This window comes from Rhinoderma darwinii, chromosome 1, assembly GCF_050947455.1.
Source record: "Rhinoderma darwinii isolate aRhiDar2 chromosome 1, aRhiDar2.hap1, whole genome shotgun sequence".
Taxonomy (NCBI): Eukaryota; Metazoa; Chordata; class Amphibia; order Anura; family Rhinodermatidae; genus Rhinoderma; species Rhinoderma darwinii.
Window position 1 is genome coordinate 560261447 of NC_134687.1, and position 20634 is coordinate 560282080.

Here is a 20634-nt window from a genome sequence, read left to right on the forward strand (position 1 = left end):
TCACTTGGGCGCACAGGTATTTCCCGTTAATGTGAAACGCAATAAAATTTTGCTTCCCTTTCAGGTCTCGTTTGCTGGCCGGTCTGCCACCGGCAGTGCTTTCGTGGATTCTGGCTCATCTGCTAATATCATGTCTGTGGAATTTGCTATGTCTCTAAAGATGCCTTGTATTGATTTACCTTATCCTATCCCTGTAGTAGGAATCGACTCAACTCCCCTTGCTAATGGTTATTTTACTCAGCATACTCCTGTTTTTGAACTCCTGGTTGGCTCCATGCATTTGGAGCAGTGCTCTGTACTGGTGATGCAGGGATTATCGTCTGATCTGGTTTTAGGCCTTCCCTGGTTGCAGTTGCATAATCCCACGTTTGATTGGAATACTGGGGATCTCACCAAATGGGGTAATGAATGTCTTATGTCATGTCTTTCTGTTAACTCTATTTCTCCCCGGGAGGAGGTAAACACGCTTCCTGAGTTTGTTCAGGACTTCGCCGATGTGTTTTCTAAGGAGGCCTCCGAGGTGTTGCCCCCCCATAGAGATTACGATTGCGCTATCGATTTGGTGCCTGGTGCCAAGCTTCCTAAGGGTAGGATATTTAATCTTTCATGTCCTGAACGTGAAGCCATGAGGGTGTATATCCAAGAATGCCTGGCCAAGGGTTTCATTCGCCCCTCTACTTCTCCTGTAGGTGCTGGCTTCTTCTTCGTGGGGAAGAAGGATGGTGGTCTTAGGCCGTGCATTGATTATCGTAACCTGAATAAGGTCACTGTAAGGAACCAGTACCCACTTCCTTTGATTCCGGATCTTTTTAATCAGGTTCAGGGAGCCCAATGGTTTTCTAAGTTCGATCTACGGGGGGCATATAACCTTATCCGCATCAAAGAGGGGGATGAGTGGAAAACTGCGTTCAACACACCCGAGGGTCATTTCGAATACCTGGTCATGCCCTTTGGGTTGTGTAATGCCCCTGCTGTCTTCCAGAATTTTATTAATGAAATCCTGAGAGAGTACCTGGGTAATTTTCTTGTTGTGTACCTTGATGACATACTGGTGTTTTCCAAGGACTGGTCCTCCCACGTGGAGCATGTCAGGAAGGTGCTCCAGGTCCTTCGGGAGAATAATCTGTTTGCTAAGACTGAAAAATGTGTTTTTGGGGTACAGGAGATACCATTTTTAGGGCAAATCCTCACTCCTCATGAATTCCGCATGGACCCTGCCAAGGTTCAGGCTGTGGCGGAATGGGTCCAACCTGCCTCCCTTAAGGCGTTACAGTGTTTTTTAGGGTTCGCCAACTATTACAGGAGATTTATTGCCAACTTCTCGGTCGTCGCTAAGCCTCTTACGGACCTTACCCGCAAGGGTGCTGATGTCCTCCACTGGCCCCCTGAGGCCGTCCAGGCCTTTGAGACTCTCAAGAAGTGCTTTATCTCGGCCCCCGTGCTGATTCAGCCCAACCAAGAGGAGCCATTTATTGTGGAGGTTGACGCTTCCGAGGTGGGAGTGGGGGCCGTCTTGTCCTAGGGTACTCAGGGAAAACCATGACTCCGCTCTATCTGGTCATCCTGGCATCTTGGGCACCAAACACCTCATTACCAGAAACTATTGGTGGCCTGGGTTGCCTAAAGACGTTAGGGCTTACGTCGCCGCTTGTGAGGTTTGCGCTAGGTCCAAAACCCCTAGGTCCCGACCTGCGGGCCTACTACGTTCCTTGCCCATTCCCCAGAGACCTTGGACCCATATCTCCATGGATTTTATCACCGATTTGCCTCCATCTCAGGGCAAGTCGGTGGTGTGGGTGGTAGTCGACCGCTTCAGCAAGATGTGCCACTTTGTGCCCCTTAAGAAGCTACCTAACGCCAAGACGTTAGCTTCTTTGTTTGTGAAACACATCCTGCGTCTCCATGGGGCCCCAGTCAATATCGTTTCTGACAGAGGGGTACAATTTGTTTCCTTATTTTGGAGAGCTTTTTGTAAAAAGTTGGAGATTGATCTGTCCTTCTCCTCCGCCTTCCATCCCGAAACTAATGGCCAAACGGAAAGGACCAACCAATCCCTGGAACAATATTTAAGGTGTTTCATCTCTGACTGTCAATTCGATTGGGTCTCATTCCTTCCCCTTGCTGAATTTTCCCTGAATAACCGGGTCAGTAACTCGTCAGGGGTCTCCCCGTTTTTCTGTAATTTCGGGTTTAACCCAAGATTCTCCTCCGTCTCCCCTGGTTGTTCCAATAATCCTGAGGTAGAGGATGTTCATTGGGAACTGTGCACTGTCTGGGCCCAGGTTCAGAAGAACCTAGAGGTGTCCCAGAGCGCACAAAAGATTCAGGCGGATAGTAGACGTTCTGCTAACCCCCGGTTTGTCGTCAGGGATTTGGTCTGGTTGTCGTCCAGGAAATTGCGCCTTAAGGTCCCGTCCAGGAAGTTTGCTCCCCGATTTATTGGACCTTATAAGATCATTGAAGTCCTCAACCCTGTATCCTTCCGTCTGGAGCTCCCCCCATCCTTTCGCATACATGACGTCTTCCATGCCTCCCTCCTTAAACGCTGCTCCCCGTCCTGGTCCCCCTCGAGGATACCTCCTGTTCCCGTTCTCACCCCTGAGGGGGTGGAATTCGAGGTGGCCAAGATTATGGACAGTAGGATGGTCCAGGGCTCCCTCCAGTACCTGGTCCATTGGAGAGGATACGGGCCGGAGGAGAGGACTTGGGTACCTGCCCGTGATGTTCACGCTGGGGTTTTGATCAGGAGGTTCCACCTTCTCTTCCCCACTAAACCGGGTCCCCTTAGTAAGGGTCCGGTGGCCCCTCATAAAAGGGGGAGTACTGTTAGGGATCTGCCAGGTACTTCATCTAGGTATACTCCTGGGATTAATCAATCCACACCTGAGGCCAGACCTGTTCGACTGACACCATCTCCCACCAACCAGGGTGGCAGGCTCAGGAGTGGGAGAGCCTATCGCGGCCTGGTCTGTCGGAGTTAGCTCCACCCCCTGTCCTTTATTACCTGCCCTGTTCTCTCCCTCAGTGCTTGTAATTCTTTTGGATTCCTGGCCCCACTGCTGCTTGCTCCAGCCTGCTTCTGCCGTGCTTCTGCCTTGCTGCAGTTCTGCTTGACCTGCTTGCTTTGCCCCTGGCTTGCTTCTGTCTCCTTGCCCGCTTGGGTGTACTCACTTCGTCCTGGTCCTGACTGTCCGTTCGCCGCTCCGTTTCCTCGTGGCGTTCCGTGGCTACTGCCCCTTCCCTTGCATGTTCCCTGTTTGTTTTCCTGTGCACTTAGACAGCGTAGGGACCGCCGCCCAGTTGTACCTCGTCGCCTAGGGCGGGTCGTTGCAAGTAGGCAGGGACAGGGCGGTGGGTAGATTAGGGCTCACTTTCCCTTCACCTCCTTCCTGCCATTACACTCAGAGCCCATTTTTCAAATCTGACATATTTCACTTTATGTGGTAATAACGTCGGAATGCTTAAACCTATCCAAGCGATTCTGAGATTGTTTTCTCGTGACACATTGGGCTTCATGTTCGTGGTAAAATTTGGTCGATATATTCAGTGTTTATTGGTGAAAAATTGCAAAATTTAGAGAAAATGTTGAAAAAATTGCATTTTTCTGAATTTAAATGCATCTGCTTGTAAAACAGACGGTTATACCACCCAAAATAGTTACTAGTTCACATTTCCCATATGTCTACTTTAGATTGGCATCGTTTTTTGAACATTCTTTTATTTTTCTTGGACGTTACAAGGCTTAGAACATAAACAGCAATTTCTCATATTTTTAAGAAAATTTCAAATGCCTTTTTTTTAAGGTACCTCTTGAGTTCTGAAGTGGCTTTGTGGGGCCTATGTATTAGAAACCCCCATAAAACACCCCATTTTAAAAACTAGACCCCTCAAAGTATTCAAAACAGCATTTAGAAAGTTTTTTAACCCTTCAGGCATTTCACAGGAATTAAAGCAAAGTGGAGGTGAAATTTGCAAATTTAATTTTTCTTGCTGAATTTCAATTTTATTCATTTTTTTTTCTGTAACACAGAAGGTTTTACCAGAGAAACACTACTAAATATGTATTATCCAGATTCTGCAGTTTTCAGAAATGTCCCACATGTGGCTCTACTGCGCTCGTGGACTAAAACACAAGCCCTAGAAGCAAAGAAGCACCTAGTGCATTTTGAGTTCTCTTTTTTATTACAATATATTTTAGGCAGCATGCCAGGTTTGAAGAGGTGTTGAGGTGCCAAAACAGTAGGAATCCCCCAATAGTGACCCCATTTTGGAAACTATACCCCTCGAGGAATTCATTTATGGTTGTTGTTACCATTTTGACCGCACAGTTTTTTCACAGCACGTATTTGAATTGGGCTGTGAAATGAAAAAAATGTCATTTTTCCAATAAAATGTCAGTTGTGATCAAAATTTCTTATTTTCACAGGGAACAAAATACCCCATTTGGTTGCCCAATTTGTCCTTAGTGTGGCAATACCCCATTTGTGGTGATAAACTGCCGTTTGGGCCCATGGGAGGGCTCAGAAGGAAAGGAGCGCTATATGTTTGTTGGAGTCCAGATTTTGCTGGATTGGTTTTCGGGTGCCATGTCGCATTTGCAGAGCCTCAGGGGTATCAAAGCAATGGAAACCCACCAAAAGCGACCCCATTTTGGAAACTACACCCCTCAAGGAATTCATTTATGGTTGTTGTTAGCATTTTGAGCACACAGTTTTTTCACAGCACCTATTTCAATTGGGCTGTGACATTAAAAAAATAAAAAATTACATCTTATTGGAAAAAATTTCATCAAAATTTCTTATTTTCACAGGGAACAAAATGCTAAATTTTGTTGCCCAATTTCTCCTGAGTGCAGCAATACCCCATTTGTGGCAATAAACTGCCGTTTGGGCCCATGGGAGGCCTCAGAAGGGAAGGAGCGCTGTGTGTTCTTTGGAGTACAGATTTTGCTGGTTTGGTTTTCGGGTGCCATGTCGCATTTGCATAGCCCCAGAGGTATCAAAGCAATGGAAACCCACCAGAAGTGACCCCATTTTGGAAACTACACCCCTCAAGGAAAACATTTATGGGTAATGTGACCATTTAGACCACATAGTTTCTTCACAGAACTTATTTGAATTGGGCTGGGAATTAAAAAAATATATATTTTTTCCAATAATATGTCATTTTAGCTCAAAAATTCTTATTTTCACAAGAAATAAAATACTCCATTTTGTTGCCCAATTTGTCCTGAGTGCGGCAATACCCCATTTGTGGTGATAAACTGCCGTTTGGGCCCATGGGAGGGCTCAGAAGGAAAGGACCACCATTTGGCCTACTGGGGATTTTCTAGTGCGAAGTCATGTATGCAGAAGCCCCTGAGGTACCAGTACAGTTGAAACCCGCAAGAAGTGACCCCGTTTTAAAAACTACACCCTTAAGGCATTCATCTAGAGGTGTAGTGAGCATTTTGACCGGAGACCTACACCCCATAAACTGTAATGTGGGTTCTCCCGGGTATGGCAATACCCTACATGTGGCTGTTATCAGCTGCCTGGGCACACAGCAGGGCTCAGAGGGGAAAGACGAGGGGGGATAAGCTGTGCGGAGTGTATCAGGGTAAGTAAAATTGGGGTAAATTATAAACCAAGGGATGTATGATAAATTTTAAAACACTCTTTCATACAGAGCTCTGGTTATTCGGGACACGTGTCACATTGATATATTGTGTCATCCCTTATCGCCCTCTTATAGCAGACTTTGCACCTCTATTGACTATTTCCCTTCTTGCCAGTTTGGGGAACTTCTCCTGGAAAGTGTTGCCGCCCTGGTACGATGCGTGTGGCCCCGCTTCCAGAAGTACTGGGTGCCCCCCCTTCTTGGTCCCTAAAGATTAGGTTCTTGATAATCACCTCTTGAAATTCCAGGAAAGTTCCCGTCTGGCCTGCACATCGATGCAGCACGTACGCATTGTACAAAGCCATCTGTATGATGTGCCCGGCCAGCTTCTTATACCACACAGCATGGCGCTGTAGGGCTTCAGGATTTGATCTTACAAGTCCATCCCTCCCATGTACCTATTGTAGTCAAGGATGCAGTTTGTTTTGGGGGTGGCCTTTCCTTCATATATCCTAAACCTGTAGGTATACCCTGATGCACTCTCACAGCTTATACATCTTCACGCCATACCTTGCCCTCTTACCCGGCAGGTACTTGCGGAATTGAACCCTCCCTTTAAAATGTACCAGGGACTCATCAATAGAAATACACTTCTCGGGGGTGTATGCTTGGGAAAACCGGGCACTGGAACGGTCTAATAGGGGTCTCCGTTTATACAAACGGTCAAAACTGGGGTCATCTCGGGGTGGGCACGGCTCATTATCAGTATAATGTTAGAAGCGAAGTATTGCCTCATTTTTATTTATTTTTAGGTTTCAGTTCAGTTCTGAAGTTGCTTTGAGGGGTCCATATATTAGAAACCCCTATCAAACACCCCATTTTAGAAATTAGACCCCTCAAAGTATTCACAACAGCATTTAGAAAGTTTATGAACCCTTTAGGTGTTTCACAGAAATTTAGAGCAAAGTAGAGGTGAAATTTACATATTTTTTTTGTCAGAAAATCCTCTTTATACCATTTTTTTTATAACACAAAAGGATTTATCAGAGAAACACAACTTAATACTTATTGCCCAGATTCTGCAGTTTTGAGAAATATCCCACATGTGGCCCTAGTGCGGTAATGGACTGAAACACCGGCCTCTGAAGCAAAGGAGCACCTAGTGGATTTTGAGGCCTCTTTTTTATTAGGCACCATGTCCGGATTGAAGAGGTCTGGTGGTGCCAAAACATTGGGAACCCCCCAAAAGTGACCCCAATTTGGAAACTAGACTCCTTGAGGAATCCATTGTAGTTTTCTTGGGGTGCATGCGACTTTTTGATCAGTTTTTATTCTATTTTTAGGTGGCGTGGTGACTAAAAAACAGCAATTCTACTATTGTTTTTTTATTCTTTTTTTCTACAGCGTTCACCGTGCGCTATAAATGACATATTCACTTTATTCTGCGGGGCGATACGATTACGGCGATACCAGATGTTTATAGTTTTTTTTTATGTCTTATGGCGTTTGCACAATAAAATACGTTTTGTAAACAATCATTCACTTTTTGTGTTACCTTATTCTAAGAGCCAGAACGTTTTTATTTTTCAATCAATAACGCCGTGCAAGGACTTATTTTTTGCGTAACGAACTGTAGTTTCGATCAGGACCATTTTTAGGTAGATGCGACTTTTTGATCTCTTTTTATTCCATTTTTTGGGAGGTGAAGTGACCAAAGAATTGTGATTGTGGTACGGTTTATTATTATTTTATTTTACGGCGTTCACCGTGCGGGATAAATAATGAAATAATTTTGTAGTTCAGGCCGTTACGGACGCGGCGATACCAATTATGTATAGTTTATTTGTTTGTTTATATATTTTTATTAATAATAAAGGACTGATAAGGGAAAAAGGGGTATTTTTACTTTTAATACTTTTAAATCTTTTATTTTCTTATTTTTACACATCTTTTTTTAACTTTTTTTTAACTTTATTACTTTGTCCCACTAGGGGACATGAGGACAGGAGGCTCTGATCGCTATTCTAATACACTGCACTACATGCGTAGTGCAGTGTATTAGAACTGTCAGCTACTCACTGACAGCAAGCATAGTGGGTCCTGACGTTGTCAGGACCCACTAGGCTTCCGTCTATGGCATAGCCGGACGCCATTGTTTGGTGTCCGGTTGCCATAGTCACCATCGCCGGCCGCTGTCGCGTAGCAGGCCGGCGATGGCAGCTTAACCCCTAAAAAGCCGCGATCTCTATAGAACGCGGCTTTTAAGGGGTTAATCAGCGGGGACACAGCGATCGGTCCCCGCTGTAGGAGCTGTGACAGCTGCTGAACAAGATAGCAGCGTCACAGCTCCTGTATGTGTCGGGAGGACGGCCAAAACGGCCGTTACTCCCGTGACGTACTATTACGGCATGGAGCGCGAACGATACAGCTGCCATGACGTAATAGTACGTCAAGGAGCGGGAAGGGGTTAAATTAATCAGAAATTCACTATATACATTGTTAATGTGCTAAATGACTATTCTAGCTGCAAACGTCTGGTTTTTAATGCAATATCTACATAGGTGTATAGAGGCCCATTTCAAGCAACCGTCACTCCAGTGTTTTAATGGTACATTGTGTTTGCTAACTGTGTTAGGAGGCTAACGGGTGATTAGAAAACACTTGAAAACCTTTGTGCAATTATGTTAGCACCGCTGTAAACAGTTTTGCTGTTTAGAGGAGCTATAAAACTGACCTTCCTTTGAGCTAGTTGAGAATCTGGAGCATTACATTTGTGGGTTCGATTAAACTCTCAAAATGGTTAGAAAAAGAGAGCTTTCATGTGAAACTCGACAGTCTATTCTTGTTCTTAGAAATGAAGGCTATTCCATGCGAGAAATTGCCAAGAAACTGAAGATTTCCTACAACGGTGTGTACTACTCCCTTCAGAGGACAGCACAAACAGGCTCTAACCAGAGTAGAAAGAGAAGTGGGAGGCTCCGCTGCACAACTGAGCAACAAGACAAGTACATTAGAGTCTCTAGTTTGAGAAATAGATGCCTCACAGGTCCTCAACTGGCAGCTTCATTAAATAGTACCCGCAAAACGCCAGTGTCAACATCTCCAGTGAAGAGGCGACTCCAGGATACTGGCCTTCAGGACAGAGTGGCAAAGAAAAAGCCATATCTGAGACTGGCTAATAAAAGGAAAAAATTAATATGGGCAAAAGCACACAGACATTGGATAGAGGAAGATTGGAAAAAAGTGTTATGGACAGACGAATCGAAGTTTGAGGTGTTTGGATCACACAGAAGAACATTTGTGAGACGCAGAACAACTGAAAAGATGCTGGAAGAGTGCCTGACGCCATCTGTCAAGCATGGTGGAGGTAATGTGATGGTCTGGGGTTGCTTTGGTGCTGGTAAAGTGGGAGATTTGTACAAGGTAAAAGGGATTTTGAATAAGGAAGGCTATCACTCCATTTTGCAACGCCATGCCATACCCTGTGGACAGCGCTTTATTGAAGCCAATTTCATCCTACAACAGGACAATGACCCAAAGCACACCTCCAAATTATGCAAGAACTATTTAGGGAAGAAGCATGCAGCTGGTATTCTATCTGTAATGGAGTGGCCAGCGCAGTCACCAGATCTCAACCCCATAGAGCTGTTGTGTGAGCAGCTTGACCGTATGGTAAGCAAGAAGTGCCCATCAAGCCAATCCAACTTGTGGGAGGGGCTTCTAGAAGCATGGAGTGAAATTTCTCCCGATTACCTCAGCAAATTAACAGCTAGAATGCCAAAGGTCTGCAATGCTGTAATTGCTGCAAATGGAGCATTCTTTGACGAAAGCAAAGTTTGAAGGAGAAAATTATTATTTCAAATAAAAACTCATTATTTCTAACCTTGTCAATGTCTTGACTATACAGTGGAGGAAATAAGTATTTGATCCCTTGCTGATTTTGTAAGTTTGCCCACTTTCAAAGTCATGAACAGTCTAGAATTTTTAGGCTAGGTTAATTTTACCAGTGAGAGATAGATTATATTAAAAAAAATAAGAAAATCACATTGTCAAAATTATATATATTTATTTTCATTTACTCCATTGAAAAACAGCTCCAATTACGTTCGTAATGGACGCCGCGAAAAACGCGTGCACTTGCAAAAACGTCTGAAATTCAGGAGCTGTTTTCGCCTGAAAACAGCTCCGTAATGTCAGACGTAATTGACGTTGCCGTGTGAACATACACTAACAGTTAATGAAAACCCAAAATTTATTCTCACAGAAAATTAGAATATTACATAAGCCCAATTTCAAAAATGATTTTTAATACCGAAATGTTGGCCTACTGAAAAGTAGTATATGCACTCAATACTTGGTCAATACCATTGTCAAGAGGGAGATGAGAGACACCAGACCAAACAATGCAGACGAGCTGAAAGCCGCTATCAAAGCGCCCTGGTTCTATAACACCTCAGCAGTGCCACAGGCTGATCGCCTCCATGCTACGCCTCATTGATGCAGTCATTCATGCAAAAGGAGCCCTGACCAAGTATTCGGTGCATATACTGGACATACTTTTCAGTAGGCCAACATTTCGGTATTAAATTTTTTTTTTAAATTGGGCTCATATAATATTCTAATTTTCTGAGACACAAAATTTTGGGTTTTCATTAACTTTTACCATAATCATCAACATTAAAAGAAAAAAATGCTGGAAATAGATCACTCTGTGTGTAATGAATCTATATAATATGAGTTTCACTATTTGAATTGAATTACTGGAATATATGAACTTTTTGATGATATTCTAATTCATTGAGAAGGACTAGTACATATATTTTTTTTATTTATTTAGTTCGCTATCTATCCCTCATGAAGGCCATGTTTGTTATAATAATCAAATAAAGTGGTCATTGAATGCTAAAGTTCAAGATCCCATTGAACAGAGTATGGCATTGTTTACATGCTGGGTGTGGCATCTCCAGCTTAACCCCTTAGCGCACCAGGACGCACCGGTACGTCCTGCATTGAAGTGCTTTAAAGAGGCTCTGTCACCAGATTTTGCAACCCCTATCTCCTATTGCAGCAGATCGGCGCTGCATAGTAGATAAGAGTAAAGTTTTTTGTTTTTTTTAAAACAAGCATTTTTGGCCACGTTATGACCATTTTTATATTTATGTAAATGAGGCTTTCTAAAGTACAACTGGGCGTGTTTAAAGTTATGTACAAGTGGGCGTGTATTGTGTGTGTTACATCTGGGCGTGTTTACTTCTTTTACTAGCTGGGCGTTGTGTATAGAAGTGTATGATGCTGACACAGCTTCTGGCTGTGCACAGACACACAGCGTGTTCTCGAGAGATCACGTTGTGACGTCACTTCCTGCCCCAGGTCCTGCATCATGTCGGACGAGCGAGGACACATCGGCACCAGAGGCTACAGTTGATTCTGCAGCAGCATCGGCGTTTGCAGGTAAGTCGATGTAGCTACTTACCTGCAAACACCGATGCTGCTGCAGAATCAACTGTAGCCTCTGGTGCCGATGTGTCCTCGCTCGTCCGACACGATGCAGGACCTGGGGCAGGAAGTGAGTGACGTCACAGCGTGATCTCTCGAGAACACGCTGTGTCTGCACTGCCAGAAGCTGGGCGTTGTGAAGAGAAGTGGATGATACTTCTATTACAAACGCCCAGCTAGTAAAAGAAGTAAACACGCCCAGATGTAACACACACAATACACGCCCACTTGTACATAACTTTAAACACGCCCAGTTGTACTTTAAAAAGCCTCATTTGACTTCCGGTTCCGGCGCTGGGGATGCAGGACGCGAGTGACTGAGCTCCTGCTCCCGTCCAGCCTGTAAGCTCGCAATAGTCGCTACGGCGACGATAATCAGCGGGGAAGTCACCAGCCCTGCACACGGCAACATCATCGGTGGTGCCTGTATGGACAGGTACCTCCTCAGAAGCGCGCAGAAGCCAGCCATGGAGGAATCAGCCGCGGCCGTGGTAAAGGGAGGTAAGATGGCGGCGCTTCCCACTACTGCGACCCTGCTATACACACAGGAAGATGAGCTGCAGCACCATCAGTCCCAGCTTTCAAGCCCGGCAGAGCATGTACTGTCCGCTCTTCCAGTAGCCATTGACTATGTAACCCTGGCCCGTGAAGTAGCCAAACAGATCGTGCCAGACCTGCAAAAGGCGCTGGAAAAAACGGTGCAAGATTCTCTAAACCGCGTGCATGCGGAGCTGGCACAAGTCACTATCAGAGCTGATGAGTTAGAACAGCGTATGACGCTGCTGGAGGATGAAAATGAACACCTGCAATCCAAACTCAGAGGGGTGCTGTCTGTTACTGCGCAGTTGGGGGACAAGGTGGAGGATCTGGAAAATCGCTCCAGGAGGAGCAACCTGCGACTGGTGGGGCTGAAAGAAGCGGTGATATCTGCTGATTTGCAACGAGTGTGTGAGAGGACATTGCCGGAAGCCTTAGGTCTCCCCCGTCCATGCCGGGTGGAGAGGGCGCATAGAGTGGGGCCGGACCCCAGAAACCTCCCAGCTACAGCTGACCACAATTCACATCGTCCCAGACAAGTGATCTTCAAACTGTTGGATTACAATGACAAGGTGGCACTCATGAAAGCTTTCCGCAGCAGATCGCGTCCTTTGGAAATAATGGGCATGAAAGTGCTACTATTTGAGGATTTCTCGGCGGAGGTTGCAAAACGAAGGCGGGCTTTCAGCAAGATCTGCACCGCGCTGTTCCAAGCGAGAATACGCTTTAGCCTGCAGTACCCAGCCATCCTGCGGGTGTTTCAAGAGAACGGGCGGAATAAGGTTTTCACCACTCCACAGGAAGCGGAGGACGCACTTGCGGAGCTTTGTGGGAACAGATCACAGCAAGAGGAGCGTCACAGTCCAGTACATAGTCCGCAGCGCAAGTCAAGAGAAGACAAAAGGAACCGGCTAAATATGGAGCGTACCTGGGCAGAAGCCTTAATGCCCACACCTGGAAGATCCCGGGGGGGGGTCGAGCCGGAAATGGAGGGGACTCTCCGAAGCCGCAGAGGTGAACACAGGACCGCACCCGATCCACGTCTCCTGATTGACGGACGAAGTCCTTCTTGGCACATTTTATTTAAGCTGTTGTGATGATGATTTTGTGGACGCTGTAGACCAATTGCAGATTCCGACCAGCTACAGATACGTTTACAGATAATCGGAAAGTTATTGAGGGGGATATTTTGCGGTCTTATACAGCACTATGTACCGGTCAATAGTTGACCTATTGTTACAATGTTACAATGTTATCAAGGTTGAAGTATATGCATTCTGATATTTCCCTGCTTTTTCACTGCAAGATATTTGTGAGGGAGTTAGATCAGGATCTGAGATTGTCCCTGGTGGGCGGGATTGACCGGGAGTGATACAATGCCTCCCCCACGCAAGGGATTAGTGTTATCTGTTACAATGGCAGACTGAGGGAAATTGTGGTAGGAGATAGGGGACACGGAGGTAGGGAAACCTTGAAGCGAAGCAAGGTTCATAGGGAAATGTGAGGATGCAATCCTAACGGACTCTAGGCTGTTAAAGTAATGATAAGGGAATGTACATAAGGGGGCGCAGGCGACAAAGAGGTACTGAGGGGGCAAGGGCAGGTGTTACTTCCTCATGGAAGGAGCCATATAGGCAGGCTGGGGGGGAGGGGGAGGGAGGGGCGCGTTCTGGCATAACAGAAAAAAGTGAAGTCACATACACCAGTGGGTATTAAGGGACTGCTAACCCTTGCCGCAGGTGATTTTATGATTTTGTTAGGTAAGGGATGGTTGGCCTTGTTGGTTCTGGCTTACAAGCCAGGGTTTGGTTATGATGTTAATGTTAATGTTTGTACATGGCTCTTGGGAAAAGACGGATCTGACTCCCTGGACTCCACACGACTTTTAGGCACTTTAGCTCATTTTAAACACGGTCCAATAACATGAAAATAGTTTCTTGGAACGTTAAAGGGCTGAGATCCCCACAGAAACGGACCAAACTTTTAAGGCACATGAAACGATTGCATCCTGATGTGGCCCTATTGCAGGAAACTCACCTTACCGAGCCGGAGTTTAAGTATTTGCAAAAGTTCTGGGTGGGTCAGGTTTTTGGCTCGTCGGCAAGGGAGGGTAAGGCGGGAGTTATAATTCTGGTACATAAAAACTTTGCGTTTACGCTGGTGTCCCAGGAGCGGGATGACGAGGGCCGTTGGATCCATCTAGTGATGGAGCATGAAGGGGAAACCATCAGTATTTATAATGTGTATGGCCCAAATACGGTTAACACTGGTTTTTTTGGTCACTTGGAAACCCAACTCCAGCAGGATCGCACTAGGTTTTTGATTTTAGGGGGAGACCTTAACACTGTAAGGTCTTCAAAGGAGGATAGGAGCGCAGGGACTAGTTCGCAGAGAAATAGAGATAAGATCTTGCCCGACTTTTTAAGACACACGGCCCTAATAGATGCGTGGAGGAGTTTACACCCAGATGCGCGGGAATATACACATTTCTCTCATGTTCATCAGTCATGGTCGCGTATTGATTATTTGTTAGTGACGCAATGGCGCGACGTTTACGTGAAGCGGCAATTGAAGATCTAGTTATTTCGGACCATGCTCCGGTTACCATTACATTGGCTGACACAGTAGCTAGAGGAACGGATTTTATCTGGAGGTTTCCCGCTTTTCTGGCAAAGGATGAGGGCTTTACACAGAAGCTTAAGGGGTGGTGGATGGAATTCGATGGGGATAATGTAGCGCATCGCTCGGAACCGTCATTGTATTAGCGTACAGCCAAGGTGGCAATAAGAGGGAAAATCATGCAGTATATGTCTAATCTTAAACGTAAGACGACCGAAGGATACAAGGCAGCGAGCGACAGATTACGGCGTGCGTACACAGCATTCCTACATTCGCCATCAATGCTATTGGGGGAAGAATGGAAGGAAGCCAAGCGACAGTTTGATCAATGGTTAGACAAAAGAGAGAGTATTTACCGGTCCCAATTTGATGCTGATTTAATGCGTTTCGGCAATAAGGCGGGCAAATTATTAGCGCGGTTAGCAAAGGGGAGGTATGCAGCGGCACATATTTCAACACTTAAAGAATCAAACGGAACTCCTACCTCGGACCCAAAAAAAATCAATACCATATTAAGTAAATATTACCAAGCCCTTTACTCAGAAACACCCATAGATCTCCAAAAAGGGAGGGAATTTTTGGAGAAGGTGAAGTTGCCAGGGCTCACCCAGGAGCAGAATGGTCATTTGAGCGCGGAGATTACACTAGAGGAAGTTTGGAGCGCCATTAAAACATTATCTAACGGAAAGGCCCCGGGTCCGGATGGATTCACAGGGGAGTTTTTCAAATCTCTGAGAGAAGAAATCAGCCCTACCTTGGTGGCATATTATAATACTTTACTAGGAACGGGAGCTTTACCAGCAGAGGCCAAGGTAGCGCATATAAAGGTGTTACCCAAGAAGGGGAAGAATCCTCTTGACCCGGGGTCGTACCGCCCCATCTCGCTGATAGATTAAGATCAGAAATTGCTCACAAAAATTTTGGCCAATCGACTGGCTATGTATCTACCCATACTGGTGGGAAAATCTCAGGTAGGCTTTGTAAAGGGCAGGGCTGCAGTGACAAATTTACGCAAGGTGTTGACGGTGCTAGAAACAGTCAGGCACGATCCCCAGCCAGGTACCAGGCCGGCACTTTTAGCGCTAGACGCAGAGAAAGCCTTTGATAACATACAATGGGAATGGCTGGGGATGGTGCTAGACAAAATGAACATTCAGGGAGATTTCCGGGTCTTCCTGAAGGGAGTCTACAATAGCCCGCAAGCACGTGTTCACTCCTCGGGGTTCCTATCAGATCCCTTCCAATTACATAAAGGAACACGACAGGGTTGCCCCTTGTCGCCCCTGCTATTCAATCTAGCACTGGAACCTATGGCCAGATTCTTGGAGGAATCGGATATGTTCAGAGGCATTCAAGTGGGATCTTGTGCAGTGAAATTAGCCCTGTTCGCTGATGATGTCATACTTTTTATGTCAAACCCTCAGGAGCATTTAGGGAAGGTTTTTCAATTTTTGCAGGAATTTGGGCAATGCTCGGGATACAAAGTCAATATAGCTAAGAGCGAACTGCTGGAGTTGGGCAGGCCATTGCCAAAGACCTTTTGCCAATCCTTGGGTTGCGGGATATCACCGGTGGAACACTGCATTAACTATCTGGGTATCAAAATAGGTAGGGTACCAGACACTCTGTATGGCTTAAATTATCCCCCGTTAATTAAAAAAAATACAAGCGGAACTCACTAGATGGGGCCAATTGCCGTTGTCCCTCTTGGGAAGATGTCATCTGATCAAGATGGTTAGTTTTCCTAGATCGCTATACCCCTTTCAAACGCTACCTCTCTTATTGAAGCATGTGGATGTCTCGAAATTGACGGCTTCATTCACTAAATTTATATGGGCAGGAAAAAGGCCGCGTATAGCACTCACCAAGTTCATGATGGGTAAACAAGAAGGGGGTGTGAACTTTCCGAATGTTAGGGGTTATAACGTGGTCTGTCTTTTGCGTCATGTAGTACATTGGCTTCAAGAAACAAGTAATTATTCCAATTTAGATCTGGAAGGGGAGTATGCTTCACCTTGGAACCTGAAAGCTTTGTTACATTGTAGAATCGCTTCTCTTCCGTGCCGTCTCAAAACCTCCATTGTATTGAGAGATACAGTTCTAGCTTGGAAAGTGGTACGTAAGCAGTTTGGGTTACCCCACCTGGTATCGAAGTATATGCCGTTGAGCGGTCATCCGGAGTTTTTACCGGGAATGGACAAGGGGGACGGAATTGCCTTATGGGGGAGGGTAGGCATTGGTAGCGCAGGGGATCTTATGCATACAGAGGAAAAGAGGTGGTTAACTGGGGAGGAAATCACCGCTAAACTCAGACCCATAGTAGATAATCAGAGTAAATTTTTTGCAAGTACTTCAGGTACGAACATTTTGTACCTCCAGGCTCAGGGATTTGAGTAAGGAAGCTACTACGCACACTCTGGATGAGGTCATAGGTCCAACAACTGGGCGGGCGACCATTTCAGGAATGTATAGAGCATTGAGAGAGGGTTTTGTTCGTCCGCAATTAAGGATTAGTTTTAAAAGCTGGGAACGGTGGACTCAGGATCCAGATATAGGAGAGACCATACTGGGGGGTTGGGAGACGGTACGGAAGAGTGTGATAAATGAGAGCTGGAGGGAAACCTATTTCAAGTTGATGCATACAGCTATATATGGCTTTAATATCTTGCCCTCACAATCTTTCCCTGATCGCATTACAAGTTGTCCCAAGTGCAATACACCACTGACGAATTTGTGGCATGGAGTGTGGGGGTGTGTACATACGAAAAGATTTTGGGGGATGGTACAGAAATATATTAAGGACCATTGGAAATCGAATCTCCCAATGACGCCTCAAGCGCTACTATTCCATCAGGCGCGGCCGCCAGAGGAAGAGGGTGCTCGAGGAGTAAGATCACCTCCCGTGTTAGTGCACACGATTTTACTGGTAGCTTTGAGATGCCTCCTGAGTCACTGGTTAGAGGCAGACGCGCCGGGGTTAGAATTGATTGTGTCACGGCTGAAACAGTTATTGGTTCTTGAGAGGGTGGAGGTGGAAAGGCGGAAGGAAACGGGAACCAAGTAGCTATTTGATAAGTGGCAAGTATTTATAGAAACGCAATGTACAACAGCCGAAATAGCGGAAATTGTTAGGCCTTTCCAGTACACAAAGTGGTACTGCACGCAGCTCTTGGCAGGCGTTTTAGGGAGGATGCAACTGAACCAGCTGGGGGAGAAAGGATGAGTGGAAACTCATTGATGATCTAGGTGGTGTTGGAGTTGGGGGAGTCATGTTTGTTTGGTCCATCTGAAGATCGACAATTATGCCATGTTTCTATGTTGGTGTGTTTATATGTTATGTTGAATTTAATTTAAAAGTTAATCCCATGACAGTTGAGTGCTGCGCACTCATGATGTAACTCTTACGTGAAATGTTTGTAAGAAAATGTGAAAACTGACAATAAAAAGGATATTTAAAAAAAAAAAAGAAAGCCTCATTTACATAAATATAAAAATGGTCATAACTTGGCCAAAAATGCTCGTTTTAAAAACAAAACAAAAACGTTACTCTTATCTACATTGCAGCGCCGATCTGCTGCAATAGGAGATAGGGGTTGCAAAACCTGGTGACAGAGCCTCTTTAAGCCACAGGGACGTACCGGTGCGTCCTGGCTAAAAACTTGTCAAAGGACAAGGTGACAGAACTGTGCCGTCAACTGTTTATGACAGTTGACCGGCACAGTAAGACGGCAGGGGACCATTCACAGCGGTCTCCTGCCGGCGATCGCTGTGATTGGTCAGTCAAAGCAGACTGACCAATCACAGCTCTATGACGTGTGTATGTGATGACGCTGGCTCAGAAGCTGAGCCAGCGTTATCACCGCCGGGAATCAGCTGTCCGACGCCCCTCTGCAACGGCCAGGACCGGAGCTAGGCTCCGATCCGGCCGATTAACCCCTTCCATGCATTGATAAACGTGATCGATGCATCGAAGTGGCTTGTAGCCTGTCGGCAACCACGATGGTTGCCACGGACGCGGGTGTCAGCTGTTTGTCACAGCTGACATCGTGCCCTAACGGCCAGGACCGGAGCAAGGCTCCGATCCGGCCGATTAACCCCTTAGATGCAGCTATCGCTGCATCTAAGTGATTAGATCGTGCCCTATGGTTGCTAATGACAACCATCGGCACCCGCGGGTGTTCCGACGGTTGCTATGGCAACCATAGCCTAACAATCGCTTCCTAGTACGGAAGCCTATTAGGCCCCTCCGGGAGGCGAAGCCTAATAGGCTTGCTGTCAGTGAATAGCTGACAGCTCTAATACACTGCACTATATAGGTAGTGCAGTGTATTAGAATAGCGATCAGGGCTTCATGCCTTCAAGTTCCCTAGTGGGACAAAAGAAAAAGTTAAAACAAGTTAATAAAAATGTTGTAAAAAAGTAAAAAAAAATATGTTTCATGTTAAAAAACACTAACAGCCTTTTTTCCTATAATAAGTCTTTTATTATAGGAAAAAACAAAAAACATTAAAAAAAGTACACATATGTGGTATCCCCGCATCCGTAACGACCCAAACTATAAAAATATCATGCTATTTTACCCATACGGTGAACACCGTAAAAAAATTAAATTAAAAACTATTCCAGAATCTCTGTTTGTTAGTCACTACCCCTTGCAAAACAGAATAAAAAAAGGGATCTAAAAGTTGCATGTACCCCAAAATTATACCATTAAAAAACGCAGCCCGTCGCGCAAAAAACAAGCTCTCCCACCACTTTTTTGACGGAAAAATAAAAAAGTTACCGCTCTCAGAATATGGTGACACCAAAAATAAATTATTTGAAACAAAAGTGATTTCATCGTGCAGACGCTTCAAAGCATAAGAAAAACTATATATATATATGGTATCGCCGTAATCGTACCAACCCGCAGAATAACGTAAAATTGTCATTCATAGCGCATGGCGAATGCCGTAAAAAAATAAATAATAAAAATCATCAGAATTGCAGGTTTTTGGTCACCTGGCTTGCCAAAAAAATGAAATACAAAGTGATCAAAAAATCGCATGTACCCCAAAATGGTACCAATGAAAACTACAGATTGTCCCGCAACAAATAAGCCCTCACACAGCTCCGGTGGAGAAAAAATAAAGACGTTTTGGCTCTCAGAATATGGCGATGCAAAATGTGCATAGTGTCCAAAAGCGGATAAGATCGGGCGCCATTTATCAGACACCGACCACATATCTGTGGATAATTATTTATTTACCCCATTATTATACTCTCTTATTATACCCCTGATGTTCTCCGCACAGATTACATATGCCCCCACATCATAACTGAAATACCAGCAAAACCCCAAACAAAACAACTAGCGAGCAAAATCCACGCTCCAAAAGCCAAATGGTGCGCCCTGCAGCGTGCCCAAGCAGCAGTGTACGTCCACATATATGGCATCGCCATACCCGGGAGAACCCGCTTAACAGTTTGAGGTATTTGTCTTCAGTGGCACGAACTGGGCACAAAATATTGTGCACTAAAATGGCACATACCTGTGGAAATTTGCAATTTTCACTTTGCACCATCCACTGAGCATTCATTTCTAACATAAAAAAAAACAACCTGTGTGGTCAAAATGCTCACTACACCCGTTAATAAAATGCCTTCAGGGGTGCAGTTTCCAAAATGGGGGTCTCTACTTGTGGGTTTGTTTTACTATTTGACCCCAGAGCCCTGCCGTTGTGGGCTAATGCTGCGAAAATCACCAAAATAGGTCTCACATGCGCCTTTCACTCCTAAGCCCTGTCATATGTCCAGGCAAATGATAAATGCCTTGAGGGGTGTAGTTTACCAAATAGGGTCACTTCTAAGGGTTTTACACTCTACTCTGGTACCTAAGAGCGCTCTGCAAATGCGACATGGCGCCCCTACACCAGTCCAGCAAAATCTGTGCTCTAAAAGCCACATGGCACTCCTTCCATTTTGAGCTCTGCCATGTGCCCAAACAGCAGTTTAGGGCCTCACATTGGGTATTGCCGTACTCGGGAGAAATTAGGTAACAAATTATGTGTTGTTTTTTCTCCTATTACCCCTTGTGGAGAAAAAAATTGGGTGCAAAACTACATATTTTTTGGAAAAAATGTTTATTTTCATTTTCACTGCCTGATTCTAATACAATCTATGAAACACCTGTGGGATCAAAATGCTCAGTACACCCCTAGATGATTACCCTGAAGGGTAAAGTTTCCAAAATGGAGTCACTTCTCAGGGGTTTCTACTGTACGGGTACCTCAGGGGCTCTGCAAATGCAACATGGCGCGCAAAAAACAATCAACCAAAATCTACATGCCAAGTAGCATTCCTGCCATTCTGAGCCCTGCGGTGTATCCAAGCAGCAGTTTATAA